Source organism: Lynx canadensis, chromosome D2, assembly GCF_007474595.2.
Source record: "Lynx canadensis isolate LIC74 chromosome D2, mLynCan4.pri.v2, whole genome shotgun sequence".
Lineage (NCBI taxonomy): Eukaryota > Metazoa > Chordata > Mammalia > Carnivora > Felidae > Lynx > Lynx canadensis.
This window is the reverse complement of record NC_044313.2, coordinates 34,645,909-34,668,278: the sequence shown is the minus strand read 5'-3', so window position 1 is coordinate 34,668,278 and position 22,370 is coordinate 34,645,909. Positions and strand designations below refer to the sequence as shown.

Below are 22,370 nucleotides of genomic sequence, written 5' to 3'. Positions count from 1 at the left end.
GCTGTCATTTACTGAGTGTTTACTATGTGCTGGTAACTGTATTAGATGTTTCTAATGTGTAGTATTATTTAATCCTCTTAACAATCCTGCTAACTGAGCATTATTATCCCCATTTTAGAGATGAGGAAACTGAGGCAGTTAAGATCACTTTGTGCAGTGTCCCCAACTCAATGGATGGAAAAGCTGGGGTTAGAATCCAGTCTCTGACTCCAAAGCCCAGATTCTCAACTAGTAAACTGCTTGCTGCAGGCTTCATCAAGTATACGTCTGTCCCACCTGCCTTCCTTCTTGATTCCTACAGACTTTTAAAATGTTTGAAGCATTTTTATTGTGCCTAAGCTGTAAGGGAATTATTCTCATGTCTGTGAAAGGAACACAGCAGTTGGCTTTATCGTATCCCTATAAAAACATCAACTCAGCCAATAAATATTTATTGAATCCTTTTTTATTTACCAAGCACTGTTTTGAGGGCTGGGAAAATAATAGTGAGAAAAAAAAAATACTGTCCTTCCTTTGCTTTTGTGGAGCAGAGTCAAGTCCATGTCCTCCAACGTTAAGATGAAGCATCTTGATGCTAAGGGTTCGCAAGAGTTAATGACACTGTTCAATCTTTTCTGCGGGACCCTCATTTACTTTTTTCTTTCCCTCTGCTCATGACTACCCGAAGAAATACTGCTTTCATTTCTGATTGGGCAGAGGAAGGATAAGATACAGAATTCAAAATTATTCCAATGGCTAAATAGGGCTGCTGTGTACTGTTATGCAGTTAGTGTCCTGCACAGAGACACTTGGTTGAAGAGGCCAGTTGGAGCTGAATCCAGCCCGAGCCCCACTTGCCAAGATGAGACTCTGGCCTGAGGCTATACATCCCTAAAGAGGGGTGCCTTCTTCTTCTCCCATCCTTCCCACTGCAGACCCACAGAGGCATCACATAAGCCCAAGGTGGCCCTGTTGGTAGAGCTGAGAAAAGAATGGGAAGGGAGAGTTAAAACTGTTGTGCCAAATTGAAGTTTCAGGAGATTTCAGGAGATTTGTCCTGGGCATGTCTCCCATTGACTCACTTGATGGAATTTGAAACAACTTCAGGTTTTTGTTCTTGTTTTTATTTTTAAAAAATATTTATTTAGAGAGAGAGAGTGAGAGAGAGAGCAAGCACACACTTGTGAGCCAAGGAGGGGCAGAGAGAGAGAGGGAGAGAATCCCAGGCAGGCTCCATGCTATCAGCACAGAGCCGGACTGGCTCAGGGCTCGAACCCACCAACTGTGAGATCATGACTTGAGCTGAAATCAAGAGTCATCACTTAACCGACTGAGCTACCCAGGTGCCCCTTTTTTTTGTTTTTGAATAGACATTACTTCTTGGAGCAGTTTTAGGTTCACAGCAAAATTGAACTGAAGGTACAGAGACTTCCCATATGTATACCTTCTGCCCCCACACACGCATGGTTTCCCTCAGTATCAACATCCCCCACCCGAGTGGTCCATTTGTTAGAATTGATGAACCTCCATTGACATACGATGATCACCCAAAGGCGTTGAAGTTTTGATGGCAGTAGGAATGCAAGTATTGGTTCAATATAGGAAAAATGCATATGGTTAAAAGCATAAGATTTATAGGGTATATATTGTGATTTAAGAAACTTCCTGCCAGGGATGCCTGGCTGGCTCAGTCAGTAGAGCATGTGATTCTGGATCTCAGGGTCCTGAGTTTGAGCCCCATGTCAGAGGTAGAGATTACTTGCAAAAAAGAAAACAAGAAGCTTCCTGCCAGCATGTAACTGGAAATAATGGAAAGAATTGGTAATAGTTTCAATTATTGGTTCATTTCTTTTTCTTTTAATTTTTAATTTTAGAGCAAGAGACAGAGCGCTTGAGCAAAGGAGAGGGGCAGAAGGAGAGAGAGAGAATCTTAAGCAGGGTTCATGCTCAGCATGGAGATGGATGCAGGGCTCGATCTCACACCCTGGCATCATGACCTGGCCTGAAATCAAGACTCAACTGACTGAGCCACCCAGGAGCCCCTTGGTTCATTTCTTACACTTTCTTCCTTCCTTCCTTCCTTCCTTCCTTCCTTTTTAATTTTTTAAATGTTTATTCATTTTTGAGACAGAGAGAGACAGAGTGCAAGTGGGGGTGGGGCAGAGAGAGAGGGAGACACAGAATCTGAAACAGGCTCCAGGCTCTGGGCTGTTAGCACAGAGCCCGATGTGGGGCTTGAACCCACAAACCATGAGATCATGACCTGAGCTGAAGCTGAAGTCAGATGCTTAACTGACTGAGCCACCCAGACTCCCCTCTTATATTTAATTTATAAAGTTAAGTGGATAATCTCATCATAATGGTGAAGAAAATAATAATTACAAAACTGTCTATGAATTAACCCAGAGGTTTTCCATTTAAAAACTTGAGATTTAATTGATATGTATGTAACATTGTATAAATTTAAGATATACATGTTAATCTGATATATTTATATATTGCAATATATTTGCCATTGTAGTGTTAGCTAAAACCTCTATGATATCATATAATTATTATTTTTTTTGTGGTGAGAATAATTAAGATCCAATCTCTTAGGAGGGCACCTGGGTGACTCAGTTGGTTAAGCACCTGACTCTTGATTTCAGCTCAGGTCATGATCTCACGGTTCCTGGGATCAGGCCATGTGGGGCTCCGTGCTGACAATGGGAAGCCTGCTTGGGATTCTGTCTCTCTCTCTGCCCCTTCCTTGCTCACTTGCATACACACATACACACACACACACTCTCTCTCTCTCTCTCTCTCTCTCTCTCTCAAAGTAAATAAATAAACAAAAAAATAAACAAACTTTTAAAAAAGATCTAGTCTCTTAGCAAGTGTGATACTTCTAATACAGTACTGTTCTCTATAATCACCATACTGTACATTAGATCTCCAGGACTAATTTACTAGCTGCAGGTTTGTACCCTTAAACAACATCTTAACTATTTCCCCATCCCTCAGGCCCTGGTCACAACCACTCTGTACTCTGTGTTTATGAGCATGGCTCGTTTAAATTCCACAGACATGTGATACCATACAGTATTTCTGACTTACCTCACAGTGTCCTCAAGGTGCAGCCATATTGTCACAAATGGCAGGAGTTCCTTCTTTCTCATGGCTGAATAATATTCCAGTGTGTATAGACACCACATCTTCTTTATCCATTCATCTTCTGGCAGATACTTGGGCTATTTCCATACGTTGGCTATTGTGAATAGCACTGCGTGTAACTCTTCAATACCATTTTTGTTTCCTTTGGCTATACACCCAGAAGTGGAATTGCTAGATCACATAGTAGTTCTATTTTTAATTTTTTGAGGAACCTCCATCCTGTTTTCCACAGTGGCTGTTACCAAGTTACGTTCCCACAAACCATGCACAAGGCTTCCTTTTCTCCACATCCTCGCCAACACTCGTTATCTCTTGTCTCCTTGATGATAACCTTTCTAACAGGCGTGACGTGATCTCTCATGCTGGTTTTGATTTACATTTCCCTGAATATTAGTATGGTGAGCATTTTTCAAGCAGTTATTGGGCATTTGGATGTCTTCTTTGGGAAAAAAGCTTATTTAGTTCCCCTGCCTATTTTTAAATAGATTGTCTCTTTGTTATTGAGTTGTAGGAGTTCTTTATATATTTTGGATATTAGCCCCTTACCTGTTTTTTTCTATTGTGTATGATAGTATTAACAACTTTAATGGACACAGATATGTGCAGGGCCCTGTACTGAGAATTTTATACACATTGCTTTTATTTAATTCTCTTCATAGTCTCCTAAGGTGGGTGCTATTATCTCAGTTTTATACATAGGGACACTGATATTTGAGTTAGTTACTCAAGGTCATGTAACAAAGAAGTGGGTAAAAATGGGGCTTAAACCCTGGTCTGTTTGACTCCAAAACTACACATATAACCACCATCGTATGCTTTTCTGTTTTAGGAGAAGAGATCTATTCAGTCAGCTTTGTGGTCTTTATCCTGACCAGAGCACCCACCACACAAATTTCAGACTTCTGTAAAATATTTCCAGTCTCTTCCAATTGAGAATCTTTCTCAGCTTTCCTTCCTTCAATACCCACTGCCCTCCTCGTGTATAACTGATTCCCAGGAATCCTTCTTGGCTAGTGCAGCTAACTGACCACTCTTTTTTAGTGCAACTACGACTCACACTTACGTCACAAACCCCAAACCAACACTTTTTATCTCTGCCAACCTCAGCCAGAACTCTGACCTAAGAATATACAAAATCTCATAGGATTTTTCTCTTTAACAGTCTCCTCACAGATGTCCATAAGGGAGGACTGTAATTTAAAAGGACTAAGACAAGAAAGTTGTGTGTAATTCAATTTGGAAGGGATCAAAGAGACTTTGGTTTAACAGAATGAAGAGGGAAGTTGGGGCAGGAGGTCATGTCACTGGGAGATGGTTTTCATGGTCCTAAGATCACAAGTATGATCGGGAGTTGACTATAATTATTTTTTGCTTTGGGTTTGTGGGAGATTTATTCAATAGTTGGCTTGCAGTTCTTGAGCGGCATGGCATTTTATTTCACCTTTTACTCTAAGGAGCCTACAGCTTTTATAAGAAACTCACCAGTAATAATAACTTCACTTGTTCTGCTCTTATCCCTTCATGTTTGGGGCGCTTCATAGACCTTTCATCTAATCCTTACAGCCATCCTGTCAATTCCTGCACTTTATAGATGACCAGATGGAGGCCCAGGAAGAGTACATAACTTGCTAGAGGAAACAGAACTAGTAAGTGACAGAGCCTGGATTCAAAACTAGGCAGCCTGCCTCCAGGCTGGGCTCTTCACCTCTATTCCAGGTACCCTCAAATTCTTGCGGTAGGGCAGAGGGACTGAGGAGGCCTATGCAACCCATTTTGCATCTAGACTTTGTTAGGTGGCAGATGCCTGGAATGCTTCTTGCTGACTTTTTATTTCCAGGACAAGAGGTTTTCCCCAAATACTCTTGGCCTCTGCCCCACTTTCACTCCTCCCCTGGGGAGATGGAGTGAGTTACTTGAATGGGAGAGGAAAGGAGCCTGCGAGGGCATATCTTCTTTCTCTCATTCTTTCTTTGGGTTGCAATCTGCCTGTAGAGACTATATACTTTGATCTACTCCTCCAGGAGCAGGTCTCCACTATGGGGTGAGGGTGGGGAGGCCCATGGTGGTCCAGTGCTCCTGAGTAGGTAAGGCAGCCTAACAGGTTCAGTGTGAGAGGGCCTCTTGCTTCACATAAATCCAGTTTCCATATCGGCTTCATAGAGGGGATACTTTGAACCTTATCTGATTGTCCTTTGTGTTATTTCTCAGTTGACCTACAATTCAGATGAAGAGAGGTATTATGTGTCCTTACCATCCCCTCCCCCAAGAACTATTGAGGGAAACAAATAAAGAAATATAGGTAAATAATAATAGATCGCGTGAATTAAAGACTCTTGATCTAGCATCCAATGAATCCATCCCCTTCCAAGGTAATCAGTTCATCAATTAAGCTGAAGAAGGGAACATGGCAGATACTTTGCTTTACATGATCTCATTTAGCTCATCCAACAATCCTGTGAGGTGAGGCTTATTATCTCTGTGTTATTTATAAGGAATCTGTAGCTTATTCAGTCAGAAAATATTGGGTATGGCCCACCAAGCCAGACTTTGTTCTAGGAGGCTCAGAGAGGTCATGAGAATCACTCACTGTTGTATAGCTGGTCAGTGAGAGAGCTAAGATTTGAACCTAAGTCTGACCAATGACACAGGTTAGGCATGCCTTGGAGAGAGGGGAGGGTGGGAACAAATAAAAAAGTGATAACATGTATTGAGCCCTGATTTTATACCAGTGTGTAGCTTCATACCATTCAGTGCTTGTGGGGCATTATCTCATGAAATACTTGCATCATCCTTATGAACTAGGTATGGTTTTCCTCATTAAACACACAAAGAGCCTGAGGCTTAATGATGTTAAACAGTTTACCAAAGGCTACACAGTAAATGGCAGAGCTCCAGTTGTAATCCAGGTTCTTCTCATTCCAAACCTTGAGTTTGTTTTTCTGGAGCTCTCAAAAGTAGTTGGGAGACATAGCCTCTGATATAACATCACAGCATCTTGAAACCACTAATTAACAAGTGTAGATCAACCTAACGGGTGTGCATGGAGGTGCTGAAGGGTAGGGAGGGAAGACAGAGGAAGTGGTGTGGGAGAGAAGGAAGGGGGGAGAGAAGTGTGGTCAGCATTGGGTAGGTTCACCCAAGCTTGCTGAATATGCTTGATGACGATGAAGAAAAATAGCCTGGCAACTTTGAGAATGAGGGAGAAGTTTTGAATGGCATGCCTTTGAAAGTGGTAAATTATTTGTAAGAAAGAAAACAGTAGCAACAACAAAACCCCATTGTCTCTGAAAGTGAGAAGTTGCCCTGACACGAAGATTGCCTCTCTCTAGGTCTTAAGGATTTTGTTTGGGTGAGACTCTGAAGACCCTAGATTTAGCCGTGGCTTTCTGTTGACTAAATGGTGATGATGGGGAGTCATTTAATTTTTCTGGACCCTCATATTCTTTTTTTTAATGTTTATTTATTTTTGAGAGAGAGAGAGAGCTAGTGAGGGAGTTGCAGAGAGAGAGGGAGACAGAGGATCCGAAGTGGGCTCCGCGCAGAAAGCACAGAGCCTGACGCACGGCTTGAACCAACGATCTTCGACAGCATGAGCTGAAGTAGGGTGAGGCACCCAGCTGCCCCTGGACTTTAGTATTCTTATATTTGTTTTATTTTATTTTATTTTATTTTATTTTATTTTATTTTATTTTATTTTATTTTATTTTTTTATTTTATTTTATTTTACTTTATTTTATTTTATTTTATTTTATTTTATTTTATTTTATTTTATTTTTAATGTTTATTTTTGAGAGAGAGCATGAGCAGGGGAAGGGCAGAGAGAGAGGGGGACAGAGGATTCAAAGCAGGCTATGTGCTGACAGCAGCGAGCCCCATACGGGGCTTGAACTCATGAACCATGAGATCATGACCTGAGCCAAAGTTGGACACTCAACTGACTGAACCATCCAGGAGCCCCTATTTGGTTATTTAATTTAATTTAATTTAATTTAATTTATTTTTGATTATTTAAAAAAACCTTATTTATCTATTTATTTTGAGAGAGAGAGCATGTGCATGTACATATGCAAGCAAGGATGGGATGGAGAGAGAGGGAGAAAGAATCCCAAGCAGGCTCCATGCTGTCACTTCGGGCCCGACTCAGGGCTTGATCTCCTAACCAGTGAGGTCATGACCTGAGCCACAGTTGGGTCTGACGCTCGACCGACTGAGCCACCCAGGTGTCCCAATATTCTTATCTTTAAAGTGGGAAATTAGAAATATGTGCCCTCCAAAATTCCATCTAGCAATAATATTTTTTTTCTTGCCCAGCAGGGCAGGGAAGAATACCAGCCTTTCCCAGAATTTCTGGCACGTGATGGTTAATAAATGTTTGTTGAATTCAACTAATTAAAGGCAGTGATACTAACTGAAAAAGAGATTCCTTCACATAGTAAGCATATCCTGTTTGTTATATTCTTGTTGCTTATGTTCCATACTTCATCTGTCCTTGCCTCTGAGTTACCAAACATATCATTTCCCTGTTGAGGAAACCTCTCCCCACAGATCACTCTGCTTTCCTCATTCTAAACTCTGTCTAGAATGGGCTCAATCACTCTATAAATCCCTTGCATTCTTTCTTTTTAAAATTTATTTATTTATTTTGAGAGAGACTGTGCATATGCAAGTGGGGGAGGGGCAAAGAGAGAGGGAGAGAGAGAATCCCAAGCAGGCTCCACACTGTCAGCACAGAGCCTGATGCAGAGCTCAGTCTCATGAACCGTGAGACCATGACCTGAGCCGAGATCAAGAGTTGGATGCTTCGCCAACTGAGCCACCCAGGTGCCCCTATAAATCACTTGCATTCTTCATTCTTCTTACTTAGCCTTCTGATTTCCTAGGTTTTAACTACAGCTGAATTGGCTACATGCTTATTCTACATTTTTCATTTACTGGATGTGTGGAGAGTCTCATTTGCTCCCTCAGAACCTAAATATCCGCATGAAAGGTGTGAATGAAACTGCATAATGGCAGCAGGCTTTAATTGCAGGCTTCAGTTTTGATAGTGACTTAACTTCTTCAAAGTTAATTTTTTAATTAAGAACATACAAGGGCAATTCTCTTTCTCCCTCTCCCACTTGTGCATGCTGTGTCTCTCTCAAAAAAAGAATATAAAGTGGTAAGAATAGCATTTTAAGGAGGAAAGATTATTCCAGGTGTTTGGTTAAGCAGATAGATTTAGTATTACATAGATAAAAACAACTACGTATTTGATAGAATTTTTCATTTTTCATCCATACAAGCTTAGCAGCGTATATGCAGAGCCTGAATTTCTTTTCTCAAAATTTCAACTTGAAAAAGATCACTTTCGTCTAGGCTTCTGAGATTGAGTCCAAGCCTTGGAATCCAGTTAGTCTGATTGTTTGTGGCAGTAGTGTGACAGACACTCTTGGGTGGCCTTCCTATCTCCAGTGTCCCCTTATTCCTCATTATTATACTTACAGTTGTGCGTCAGACAGTATGTCTGTTTAAGAACATATACCTTCCCCAACTCATTTGTAGCTAGAGTGGCCACAACCCCAGTCTGGGGTTGAGATATAGGTAAAAGTTTCCTGTGTGGGGCTTCCAGGAAAGCCATTTTTTGTTTTCTTGATAAAGAGAGATGAGTCCAGTTGACACACACATTTTGCCCTTTATCTTTCCCCTTTTTCTGCCTGGAGTATGAATAGCATATTGGAGGGGCAACAGCCTAGCTTTTAATGCTGAGGAAGAAAGTTGGGCTCTAAGAGTGGCAGAGAAAGAAGTTAGAAGAGCCTGTGATTTTGATGACTTCTTTTTATTTTTATTTTTGAGAGAGAGAGAGAGAGAGAGAGAGAGCAAGCGGGAGATGGGCAGAGAGAGAGGGAGACACAGAATCCAAAGGTGGTTCCAGGCTCTGAGCTGTTGGGCTCAAACCCACCAACCGTGAGATCATGACCTAGCCAAAGTTGGATGCTTAACCGACTGAGCTACTCAGGCGCCCTTGCTGACGACTTTTACCAGTTGTTTTAGCCCTACTTCAAACCTTCTATTAGGAGAGAAAAATGAAAACTCTGTTTGTTTAACTGCAGTCAGTTATTTTCAGCCATGTAAAATGCTAATTGATACAAATATAAAATAGAGAAAAATATGAAAATTTAGGTTTCAAGAAAACTTAATGTATATTCAAGATATTGACAATGAAATACATATGTCCATAGATATATTTTGATGAACTTTGGTCTATCTAGATTTTGTCAGTGATTACTTGAATTTTTTACTTCCTTCCTTCATTTCTTCCTTTAATGTTTTTAAAGCAAACTTGGTTGAGTAGCTCCTATTCTCTTTATGTAGTGGAGATAAAATGTAAAAGAATAAAACAAGTATGATTTCTGCCCTCAAATAATAAAAAAATATGTAATGATAAGCAATATAAATACAATAAAGGAAATACAGGGAACAATGAGAACATGTAAATGAGGGACCAGATCTGGCTGGGGAGGTTTCTCTGAGGAGCTGAGGTCTGAGCTAAGATTAGAAGGATGAACAGGAGGGGCACCTGGGTGGCTCAGGTGGTTGAACGTCCGACTCGATTTCGTCTCAGGTCTTGATCTCATGGTTGTGTGGCTGAGCCCTGAGTCCAGCTCTGCACTGAGCTGAGTGTGGAGCCTGCTTAAAGATTCTCTCTCTCTTTTTCTCTGCCCCTCTCCCCCGCTTGTATGCTCTCTTTCTCTTTCTAAAATAAAAAAAATAATAATAAAAAAGAAGGATGAACAGGAGTTTTATTAGGCAAAAGTGGTAGATGGAATGAGAAGAAACAGCATGTGTAAAGGCTGTAGAGAGCGGAGCACTTTTGAGGAACTGAAAGTAGTCCCCTGTGACTGAAATATTGAACACAAAATTAGGCTGGAGAGGTAAATGGGCCAGATGATGGAGGGCCCTGTGGTTAGTTTATATTAAGGATTTGGATGTTTGTCTTAAGAACAATGGAAAGTCATTGAAGGTTTTAAACCTTTAGCAATGACCTGGACAGATTTGAGTTTTAAAACCCAAATGCCATTCTATTCATATGACCTAGAATGGATTGGAGTTGTGAGGCTACAGTTGATGTGGGGAGGCTGGTTAGGATACCAGATAGTAGATGGTGGACAAGGTGAGGACTGATGATAGCTTGGATTCAGGGGGTGGCAGTGGAGATGGAGGAAAGTTTGGGATTTGAATACTATTTAGAAGGTAAGATCAATGAGACCTAGTGATGGATTAGACACAGAGGTTGACAGTTGGGAGAGTTCAAAGAGGACCCCTAGATTCTGGCTTGCAGAATTCGATGGCTGGTTGGGTGTTGGATGGCATTTACTGAGAAAGGAAACATAGAGGAGTCCTGAGTTGGGTGGGGGCACTATGAGTTTCCACTGATCATGTTGACTGTGAAGAGTCTTGAGACACCCATGAGAGTATGTTACATAGCAGGTATAAGTAGAGGTCTGTAACACAGACAAGAGGTCAGGGCTGGAGATATCTAGTATATAGATGATGGATGAAGTTATATGCCATGGATCATTTAAGGAGAGAGGAGAGGGTGAAAAGGGGAAGCTTAGGACCAAGTTGATACAAAGATGAAGCTTATAAGAAGCTTGGTAGAGGTGATGAGCTACACATATATGTGTGTAATATATATGTGTGTGATTATAGTGTAGACAGAAAAGGACTTATATCCTACCAATGCCATTAATGATGCATCCAGAAGAGGGAAATACTCTACGAGCTAAAAGGATCAGAGACTATTTCATGGAGAAGCATTTAAGAACATCTTTGTTGGATAGCTAGCATACAGTGAGGTGGATGAGGGGTGGAATGGGCTTCCAGGTTGAGAGAATGACTTGACAAAAGGTTTGAAGCCTGAAAATCAAGACACATTGGGAGAACTTCAGGATTTTCAGTTTATCTAAAGATGGGGTATAAATAGGGGAATCATGAAAAGGTGAGCTGGAGCCAGACTGAGGAGAGCCGTAAATGCCAGGCTGAGATACTTTACCTGTAGGAGTGGGAACCTAGCTAAGATTTGTGTGTGTGTAGAGGAGAAGGCTACATAATGAAGTAGTGATTGAAGAAGAATCTTCTGGTTTCCCATGTGAGGTGCACTGGAGAGTATTGATACTACAGGCAGGAAGACCTAGTAGGAGGCTGGGGTGATGTAGACCAGTTTTCTCAGTGAGGCTCTTGGCCTCTGCTCTCCATTTACCATGGTTTGCATGGGGGTTGGTTTGCCATTGCACTTTCTCTGACCTGAATCCACTAGATCTAACAGCCCCAGAGCCCACCATCATTTGCCACCATCTCTACAATGATCATGTCATGAAGACATGCTGTCCCTTTGGGTGACAAAGCAGACTCCAAATTGATATCCTGGTCACACTAATATAACAATATAACAAATCTCCTTTTCACATTCCATGTTGATGGAACATTATAACATTTGTACAGGTTTGCTGGCATGATTTGACTCACGTTGTTTCTACATTTGTGCAATAATAGGTTATTACCAGCTCCCAGAATGAGGGAAGGGACCATGTTTTGTCTTGTCTACCACTTTTTCTATTGCCAGGTAACAAATTACCCCAAAACTTCCTGACTTCCTGGCTTAAAGCAACAATAGGTATTTATTATCTTTTTTTTTTTTTTTTTTAATTTTTTTTTTTTTCAACGTTTATTTATTTTGGGGACAGAGAGAGACAGATCATGAATGGGGGAGGGGCAGAGAGAGAGGGAGACACAGAATCGGAAACAGGCTCCAGGCTCTGAGCCATCAGCCCAGAGCCTGACGCGGGGCTCGAACTCCCGGACCGCGAGATCGTGACCTGGCCGAAGTCGGACGCCCAACCGACTGCGCCACCCAGGCGCCCCTAGGTATTTATTATCTTACAGATTCTGTGATCAGGAATTTGGGAGCAGCTTGACTAGGTGGCTGTGGTTTGGGATCTCTTATGAAGTTGCAGTCAAAATGTTTCTTGCGGTTGCAGTCATCTAAAGGCTTTACTGAAACTGGAGGATCCCCTTCCAGGTTGGTTCCCTTACATGGCTGATGGTGGAAGGCTTCAGTTCCTCACCACATGGACCTTTCCATAGGGCCGCTCCAGTGTCCTCATGTCTTGGTAGCTGGTTTTCCCAAGAATGAGTGATCCAAGAGAGATCAAGGAGGAAGCCACATTGCCTTTTATGACCTAGTCTCAGAAGTCATAGTGTAACATTTTGTTTGTTAAAATCAAGTCACTAAATTTGGCCCACATTCAAGGGAAGAGGCCCACATTCATAGCTTTATCATTTGAGGAGATAATTGTAAAACAATTTGTAGATATAATTTGCAATCACTACAACCACTATTAACTTCAGCACCTAGTACAGTGTCCGGGGTGGGGGGGTGCTTAGTAAAGATTTGTGAAAAGAATGATTATTCTCTCTTCCAAACTTGAATTTACTAGCCCTGAGAAATAGTGCCACTAAGGCAAGCACCCACACTATGGAATGGCCATTTGAGGCTTCACTCAAGTTAAATGTAGTCTGCGGTGTCCCGCCAACAAGTGGTTGGGCCATTTTGAGAAGTTGCCTGGCCATTCACACAACATATGAGCTGCTGGGATTCTCTGTCTTTCTCTGTCTCTGTCTCCTCATTTCTATGTCCATCTCCAATATCTCTATCTCCCCTTTTCCCTTCCCCAGCCTCCTACTTCTCCATCTCTCATCTCCACCTCCAACTCTCATCTCCACCTTCAACTCTCATCTCCATCTCCAACTCTCATCTCCATCTCCGCCTCTCATCTTGGTCTCCATCTCTCATCTCTCCTTTCACATTCATCTTCATCCCCATCCTTCTTCTTCATCCCTAGCTCTCATCTCTCCTCTCTCCTCTCCATCACCATCTTTCATCTTCAACCCATCTCTCATCTCTGTTTCATCTTCATCTCTTATTTCCATTTTCATCATAGGAGATAGATACTCTAACTTAATCCTCTCCCACTGAATCCTGGAGAGATGGATCCAATTACCCAGCGGATATATTTGGAGATTCACAAGGCTGTCTAAATTTATAAGTCCCAAAGTGAATTTATCTTTTCCTCAAAGCTGCACATTCTCCTAAATGTCTTGACTCAGAGATGGGCTCCATCATCCACCTGGCTCCTCCAGCCACTTTGGATATTATCCTGAAGGCTTGCTCCCGTTTACTAGCTCCTACCCACTATCAGTCACCAGCTCTACTTTTTCTCTAGCTATCACATGGTTCTCTCCTCTTTTTTTTTTTCTGCCATCACTAGCTTTGTATAGTTTGCATCTCTTTTAGCTTGAGTTATTATGACTAATAATGACAATAAGCATTTATTGAGTGTCTACCATGTGCCCTGCCCTTACATAAGATATCTTCTGGTCCTAGTCCTCTTCAATCTGTCCTGATTCCAGAAAGACCTCTATAAACACAAATGTAGTAAGTATAAATGTTTAGTCTCCCCAGTTCAGCTGATGAAGAAAAAATATAACTTTTTTCTATAATTCAGTTTAATGATTATTTTAAACTTCCATTTTGTTGGCAGAAAATATAATCTCAAATAATTCTGAGTAAATAACGAATTCCTGCACTGTGCTTTTACATTTAATATTTCTTAATATTATAATTCTTAATACTACTACTAATAATATCGAGACCATCATCATTTTTTACTGGCAATAGAGTATTCCAGTGTATCAATATACCAAAACATTTAGCCAGTTTCCTATTTAGGGACCTTTATATCATTTGCAGTCTTTTGCTATCACAAGATTTGCATCAATGTATCAGTATAACTGAGGGTAAAATTCCTGAAATGGAAAAAAGGGTAGTACACTGTAAATTTTGATAGCTATTGCTGAGTTGCCCTTTAAAGAGCTTGTACCAATTTATACTCCCACAAATAGCATATGAAAATGCTGTTTCCCTTCATCAACATCAACAGTAGGTATTATGAAACTTTTATTTTTTTTTTATTTTTTATTTTTTTTTAAGTATTTTAACGTTTATTTATTTTTGGGACAGAGAGAGACAGAGCATGAACGGGGGAGGGGCAGAGAGAGAGGGAGACACAGAATCGGAAACAGGCTCCAGGCTCTGAGCCATCAGCCCAGAGCCTGACGCGGGGCTCGAACTCACGGACCGCGAGATCGTGACCTGGCTGAAGTCGGATGCTTAACCGACTGCGCCACCCAGGCGCCCCGGTATTATGAAACTTTTAAATACTTGCCTTACTTTGTCTTAATTATATTTCTTTAATTATAAGTGAGGGTGAGTATTTTTTCATTATATACTTTAAGAATTGTTTTCATATTTTTAAAGTTCATTTATTTATTTTGAGAGGGAGGGCCCGCGTGCGTGTGAGCTGGGGAGCAGCAGCAGCAGAGAGAGAGAGAGAGAGAGAGAGAGAGAGAGAGAGAGAGAAGGAGAGAAAGAGAATCCCAAGCAGGCTCTGTGCTGTCAGCACGGAGGGATGTGGGATTTGAACTCATGAACCGAGAGATCATGATGTCAGCTGAAATCAAGAGTTGGATGTTTGGGGCGCCTGGGTGGCGCAGTCGGTTAAGCGTCCGACTTCAGCCAGGTCACGATCTCGCGGTCCGGGAGTTCGAGCCCCGCGTCAGGCTCTGGGCTGTTGGCTCAGAGCCTGGAGCCTGTTTCCGATTCTGTGTCTCCCTCTCTCTGCCCCTCCCCCGTTCATGCTCTGTCTCTCTCTGTCCCAAAAATAAATAAACGTTGAAAAAAAAAAAAAAAAAAAAAAAGAGTTGGATGTTTAACTGACTGAGCCACCCAGGCGCCTGAGATTTTAGATTTTTCTAATAGGTATGTTAAAAAGGTGAAAAGAAACAGATGAATTTAAGTGAATTGTGTGTGTATATGTGTATATATATATATATATATACATATACACATACATACATATATATATATGTATTGTGTATTGTGTGTGTATATGTGTATATATATATATATATACACATATACACATACATACATATATATATATATGTATTGTGTATTGTGTGTGTATATGTGTATATATATATATATACACATATACACATATATATATATATATACACATATACACACACAATTCACTTAAATTCATCTGTTTCTTTTCACCTTCTTAACATACCTATTATATACCTATATATATATACCTATATATATATAACATACATATACCTATATATATATATACACACACATATATGTATATAACATACATATACCTATATATATATGTGTATATATATATACACATATACACATACATATATATATACACACACACACAATTATACATATATGTATATATGTACATATATTTTATTAAGTTTATTTATTTTGAGAGGAAGAGAGAATGAAAGTGGGAAAGGGCAGAGAGAGAGAGAGAGAGAGAGAGAGAGAGAGAATCCCAGCAGGCTCTGCACCACCAGCACAGAGCCCGACGTGGGGCTCGAACACACAAACTGTGAGATCATAACCTGAGTCAAAGTCAGATGCTTAACCCACTGAGTTACCCAGGGGCCCCTAAGTGAATAAAATATTTTTAACCCAACATATTCAAAATAGTGTCATTTTAATATATAATTGATGTAAAATTATTAATGAGACATTTTACATTCTCTTTTTGCCCTAAATCTTCTAAATCTAGTGTGTATTTTACTCTTATAAAACATCTCAATTTAACCAGCCATATTTCAAGCACTCAGTAGCCACATGTGGCTGGAGGCTACTGTGTTAGCACAGAGAAGTAGCTGTAAAGAAACTTCTCAGTGCATAGAAGCTACAGCTAACACCTAAATAACTTAAACTTGAGCATGACAACCTGCCTAGTTTTTTGAGGCCAAGTTCAGTGCTGTTTAGAGAGGAGGTACTCAAAGTTTATTTTTCTAATTGAGTTATTTTTATTTTTTCAATTGAATGTTCATACTTGTTTTATGTAGATATGGTCAAAATACCTCATTGTAGCAATGAATCATTTTGTTCGTCATGAAACAAAACACAATTCATACATTTTACTTTGTTTCTCAGAAATGAGAGATGTTTTAAGAATGTGTTTTCATAAGATTTGCCAAAAGTTTTCATCACACAATAGCTTTTTTTTTTCCCTCTTCCTTTTGGACAATTATTGAATTGATGAAGCTTTTAAGATAGGTAGGAACAGATGTGTTGACTCAATTTGGGAGGCAAAAACATTTTTACTTGAAGAGAAACCCTCAGGGAAATGGCAGTCTCTTAGGGGTGTTTAAAATCCAGTTTTAGGAAGTCCTGAGTCTTGAGCAGATGTTGTGATGGAGTTAAGAGCCAACAGAGCTTGACCCCACTCTCACAGTCCTCCAAATACTACAATGCAGTACTAGGACCAGACTCCCTAACTGGACATTTCTTAAGGGGACTGACATTTTAACTAGTGCCCCGAAGTTGCCCTTCCAATTGGTCCTTTTAGGGAAATGTTAATCCCCTTTACTTCTCTTTCATTTTAGTGCTCCAGAATCTGCTTAGGGAAGGAAAGAGAAATGCTCTGCACAGTTATGCAGGTGCTTTACAATATGGTGTGAGAAAGAAATTATTTTCATTAAAATATTAATGTTCAATTCAAACATGGGGGCCCTAACACAATTGAAACGGACTTGGAGAATAGCAACTGGAGAAGCTCTGTCTGCCACCTCATTCAATTGAATCCAATCCATTCTTCTTTCAGATTTGGAAAACAGACTTAGAGAGGCAGAGACACCTGCTTAAATCACATAGCTATCCATTCAGAGGTCTGGATTTCAAGTTTTCTGGTTCTCTGTAGTATGAATTATAGCATTAAATAACATTTACTGAGTACTTACTAAGTGCTAGCCTCTGGGCTAAGTGATTTCCATAGATGTCAATGATTTACAAAATCTTTGCAATATAAGGCATTTCAAATTTATTTATTTTTCTTTTTAAGAAAAATATTTGTTTATTTGAGAGAGAGAGAGAGCAAGGGAGGAGCAGAGAGAGAGGGAGACAGAGGATTCAAAGCGGGCTCCACACTGATAGCAGAGAGCCATATGCGGGGCTGGAACTCACAAACTGTGAGATCATGACCTGAACTGAAGTCCGGTCCTTAACAGGCTGAGCCACCCAGGCAACCCTGAAATATTTCAAAAAAAAAAAAAAAAAAAAAAAACATAACTCTTCTCTAACAATTTTTTTCCTGAAACTTCATTTGTTTTCTTAAACAGAAGTTGCTGACGCATAGGTATCCAGAATCTTAATCTGCAAAGGATGCTTAGGTATACTCCACTGGGCTGTGTTTTGATGGCTAAATAAACAATAACTTATTCACAACTCAAGCCCAATCTATTTCTATTAAGGTTGCAGAGTGGTATGGAAAGCACAGCTTTTGCCTTTTTTCCTTCCTTAGTTTTGTTCACTAATGACTTCTTCCTTCTTTTCCTTCCTTTTTACCTTCTCTCCCTCCCTCCTTCTCTCTCCTCCAACCCCAGTCTTCTTCTGTCCTTCCTTCCTTCCTTCCTTCCTTCCTTCCTTCCTTCCTTCCTTCCTTCCTTCTTTCCATTCTATTATAGGAAGTGAGGTGCTAAGGACATTTTCTGTCAAGATTCTAAACTTTTTTTTTTTTTGATTTTTTTTTTCAACGTTTTTTATTATTTTTGGGACAGAGAGAGACAGAGCATGAACGGGGGAGGGGCAGAGTGAGAGGGAGACACAGAATCGGAAACAGGCTCCAGGCTCCGAGCCATCAGCCCAGAGCCTGACGCGGGGCTCGAACTCCCGGACCGCGAGATCGTGACCTGGCTGAAGTCGGATGCTTTACCGACTGCGCCACCCAGGCGCCCCGATTCTAAACTTTTTTTATTTGTCTTGCCAACATATAGAATGTTGGACATGTAAGTGTCTTAGGCATCATCTGAAGAGAAGTAGAGGCCCAGAGAGGTAGAGGATTTTCTCTGAGGTCAACTAAATGAAACTGTACTGAGGTCAAAATGCTACTACATAGCAGGAATCCACTCAGCCCCAAGTGGAAAGTCATCAGAATAGCAAAGGCAATGTCTGGTTGGCCCTGAAGTGTCAATCCTTTTTTTAAAGAACTTGATTCAATCTCAAACCAGCAAATTCCCTAGCTTCACCTGAAGGAGGGCCAGGATCCCTTGTCACGAGCCGCAGAATCAAAAGCAAATCTCTAATCATACTCAGTGCTTCAAAACCCATCAGTTGAGGGCCAGGCAGCCAGTGGGGTTTACGCAGAGTAGGTTCTCAGAAACATAGGGGTCAGGGCTTGGAAATAGACACAAGAGGAAAAAATGACTTTTATTAATCTGTGCCTGAAAGATTTAAAGCATCACTTGATTGTGGAATAAAACCAACACATTAAGAAGCCCTAATGAAAGGAAACTTGAAACTGGTTTTACATGTTGGAAGCCCAGTTTTTCAGATCCATTGTGATATTCTCAGCAGCAGGACATTCACTTTCCCATCCCAATGACTGCAGCCAAGGAATCTCCAAAGTCTATTTCTGGGCCTTAGTTTCTTTTGTAAAACAAGAGGATTTGTCCATATGGCCAGTGTATCTATATGTACAACCATGTGACTCTATAATCATATCAAAATAATAAAATGACATGTGGTTCGTTAAATTTTTTTATCATTCTGATTTTTCCCCCCTCCCAGTTTGTGGCTTGGCTGAACTGGCTGAACTGAGGGGAATACCTTTAATGCTCCAGATTACTTGTAGAGATTTTTGTCTCACAATATTCCCCAAAGAATGTTAGGGCTGCTTCATTTCTCTGAGAGCCTTGCCTAGTAAACAATGTACAAACAAAACACTATTAGAGGTTCAGCAGTGTTTTCTGGAATAATCCCCAGTATGCTCACGATAAAGCCAAACTTCTTTACATGGCCTGCAAGGCCCTTGCCTGATCTGGCTCTTCTGTGCTTTCCAGGATTATATCAGACTCTATCTCTCCTTATTTAATTTATTCTGGACACATGGCCTTCCTTTAGCTTCTGAAGGCACCATGCTGTTTGCCAACTCAAGGCCTTGATATGGCCTGTTTTCTCTGCCGAAACTGTCTTCCCTCCCTCTTGGTCTGCTTGAATGATTCAGGCCTAAATATCACATCATCAGGGAAGTGATCACCTCATCCAAAACCGAAATCAGGCCACCCTGTCCTTTCTTGTCAAAGCACTCAATAAAATTTGTGATTTACACATATTTCTATGTTTACTTTATTCATCTTCCTAACTAGTCTTTGAGGGAAGGGGCTGTTTCTTTCTGTGTTTGCTATTGTATTTCCTAGCACATAGTAGGTGCTCTTTGGGGACTATTGTGAGATAAAAATCTCTACAATATTTGCGATATTAGTAAAGGAGTAAATGTATTCACAGAAAATTCCCAGCACAGTCAGCCCTTATTGGTTGTTTAGATAGGACATGATTCTTGAGAACCCTTAGTGAAACCATGACTGACCTTGTTTTGGCATTGTGGAAATAGTTATTGGTCCTTCCATAATCTGACAACTCTTCCAATGTGTGTTTATTCAGACTGATTCAACCTCTTTAATGACTCAGTGGGAACACCATTAAGCCAGTTAATGCAAACTCAATTCCTTCAATTCGAGTTCTTGGTCAACTGCAGGGATGTTCTGGCCAAGAAGATACCCGAGATTTCGAGTTTGAACTAAAGTACTCTTAAGAGGAAAAAATCAAGTGAATCTCCAGTGATTGACACTGTCTATGAATAAAAGTGAGAATTAAGTCATATGTGGAAATACTACATAGTCACCTGACTGCAGTCAGTTTTATTTAGCTGTTGCTGGAGCCCCCACGGAGAAGGGTTTATTTGTTAAGAATGGAATAGTTCTTTTAAAATTCTGTAGCAATCATCTCTCTCTCTCTCTCTCTCTCTTTTTTTCTCCAGTCCATGGAAAGTGTTATCTCAGGCGGCTTTGTGCAGGAAGTTGGGTTTATCACTTCCTCACAGTTGCACTTTGTCTAGGACTTAACTACATGCTATCAGATTACATCAAAATGTAGGCCTTTGTGTGTTTAACTCATCAAAGGAGTGGACCCTCAGGACTTGATATCACTTCACTGCATATGCAGCCATGTAGCAAAACAAAGCCTATCTAAACAGGACAGAACTATTTCTGTTGCGAGGCGACTCTGCTAGCTCGAGCTTGCAGAAATGGTCGGGTTTCAGGTGTCTGTAGTGTTTCACTTCTTGTTTTTATATTTATCTCGTTTTAGAATTGCAGTCATTTGCCTGGTTTTGTGCAAGGAAGGAAACCCAAAATATTACCTACAAGGGAGGAGACAAGATTGCTCCAATCCCCAGTGTCAGTTGGAGGCAGCACTAACCTTTACCTCATCATCTTGATTTTCACTTGAAAGCTGAAGTTGCTGCGGTCAGAGTCTGGGCTCCAGGGATGGCCACACAGGGGGTTTGAATCCTGGCTCCTCTGTTTCCTGCTTGTGCGTCCTGGGGCAAGTTATTTCACCTCCTTGGGCTTCCGTTTCTCTGTCTGAAAAATGGAAAAATTACAGCACCTGCCTAATAGCCTTATGATATGGAATAAATGATAGGGATGAAATAGTGTGTGAAAAGTGCATATGGAATGTGCTCACCACAGGAGGCATATCAGTCTTGTGAAGCCGGAGGGGTCCTGCACGCCACACCCTGCAGAGTGAGTGGCAAGGCCGGCACAGTCCCGGGCTGGCTCAAGTTTCTCAGGCTGCACTTCCACCTTTGGGGCCTCGTTGCTAGTTTCTTCTCTGCGGAGTTCCCTCTTCTCTGCGGTGGGCTGGCTGCCAGATGCCGCCTCTATTGGCAGCCACAGGAAGCCGATGCAACTGTGAAGTAATACTTCTGCCCCGGGGCTGGCCCCGCCCTGTTGACCAAGGGTTTTAGATCTGCTCAGCCAACTCCTTTTAATATCTTGCCTAAAAAGGACTTCTCACCCTGCTCTGCTGCACTGGGCGATGGCTGCCTGCCCTAGAGGGCTCAGACAAACAGCTTTCGGGGGATAGAAATGGGGAAGGGAACTTCTTCCTCCCAGACGAATGTTTTGGGAGTTGGGGGTACCATCTTGCAGCAACTGTCTGATATGATGATCATTTACCAAAATCATATGTCAAAGGAAGAGGGATAGGCTTGATTTTATAAAATCCTTCCAAGCCAGTGGAGTATAATGAGGTGCTCTGAAAAAAAAAAATTATTTGCATCATGGCAGTATGCAAATTTTCACAGACCTATGACTGGAAAGAAATTAAATTACACCTAAAAAACTTTATAATTTAAGAAGGTAAATGTTTTTTCTTTTCCCTTTTGAAAGTCTGAAACCATTCTAAATAGGAAATTGAAACAAGCATAATGCTTTATTGCTTCTTTATACTCTGGTTATTCACTGATGGCTCCCTACCTTGATGGTTTCCTCCCTTCCGGCTTCTGAGGTGGCAGATGCCCTGTGAGCCACACTCCACCTCAGCTGTTCAGATCACTTCAGAGCCACAAACACCTTCCATTCAGCGCCAGCTGGCTTTGGCTTGGTGTCAGAGGTTCTCATCCAGTGGATTTTGCCTCTCTGCCTGGCCCCATGGGGTGAGCTCTTTGGCTATCTCTTTAGCTCTTGTCCTTGGATGCTGTCTCTTGGAGCTCCCGTTCGTGACCGGAGGGCCAGTCTCATGTCACCCTCAAGCTCTGCACAAGAGACAGATTCCCAGGCTGGAATCTAGCATCTTGGGCTCTGGGAAGAGTTGAGACATTTGGCTACAACTCTCTTGAAAGAGTAGTGAATGCTAGTGGAAAACCAGGTCTTTCTTTTGATTGATTTGATTAAAATACATTTTTTTTTTCTAATTGCAAAAGCAATACATGCATACACACGTGCGTGCACGCGCGCGCGCACACACACACACACACGCTCCTAAACACAGAAATATGTAAAATTTAAAATTGAAGGGCTTCATATTCATAACCTCCTAGTGATAATTCTTTGTTATATACTGTCTCAGATTTATTTCAGTGCATATAAAAGCATTTTTTACTTCACACACAAAAAATGAGAATGGTATGCATACCTACTCTTCTGTAATTTGTGTGTTTTCCTTAACAGTATATCTTGAATAGATTGAAATGCCAGCATACACAGATTTACTCCATTATTTTGTATGACTGTGGCTATTCCACAGTAGAGTGGGCTAT

The 22,370-nt window shown here is 41.0% G+C and overlaps 1 long non-coding RNA gene across 14 annotated transcripts in view; it reads right to left on the bottom strand.

Annotated features, from left to right (window-relative positions):
• Positions 1 to 20,983, bottom strand: part of LOC115527791 — a 53,542-nt gene extending 32,559 nt beyond the window's left edge. For 4 of the 14 annotated variants that reach the window (XR_004344267.1, XR_003973029.1, XR_003973025.1 and 1 more), the window contains exons 1-2: positions 20,795 to 20,983; positions 20,534 to 20,691 (exon numbers count right to left, since the gene is read on the bottom strand). This is a non-coding gene — a long non-coding RNA (uncharacterized LOC115527791). Of the gene's footprint in view, positions 1 to 429; positions 961 to 3,075; positions 3,631 to 12,050; positions 12,351 to 17,264; positions 17,301 to 18,245; positions 18,446 to 20,527; positions 20,692 to 20,794 lie in introns of those variants that run through there. The other 10 variants (XR_003973027.1, XR_003973032.1, XR_003973039.1 and 7 more) reach the window with 10 other exon arrangements.
• Between the last annotated feature and the right edge of the window lie 1,387 nt (positions 20,984 to 22,370).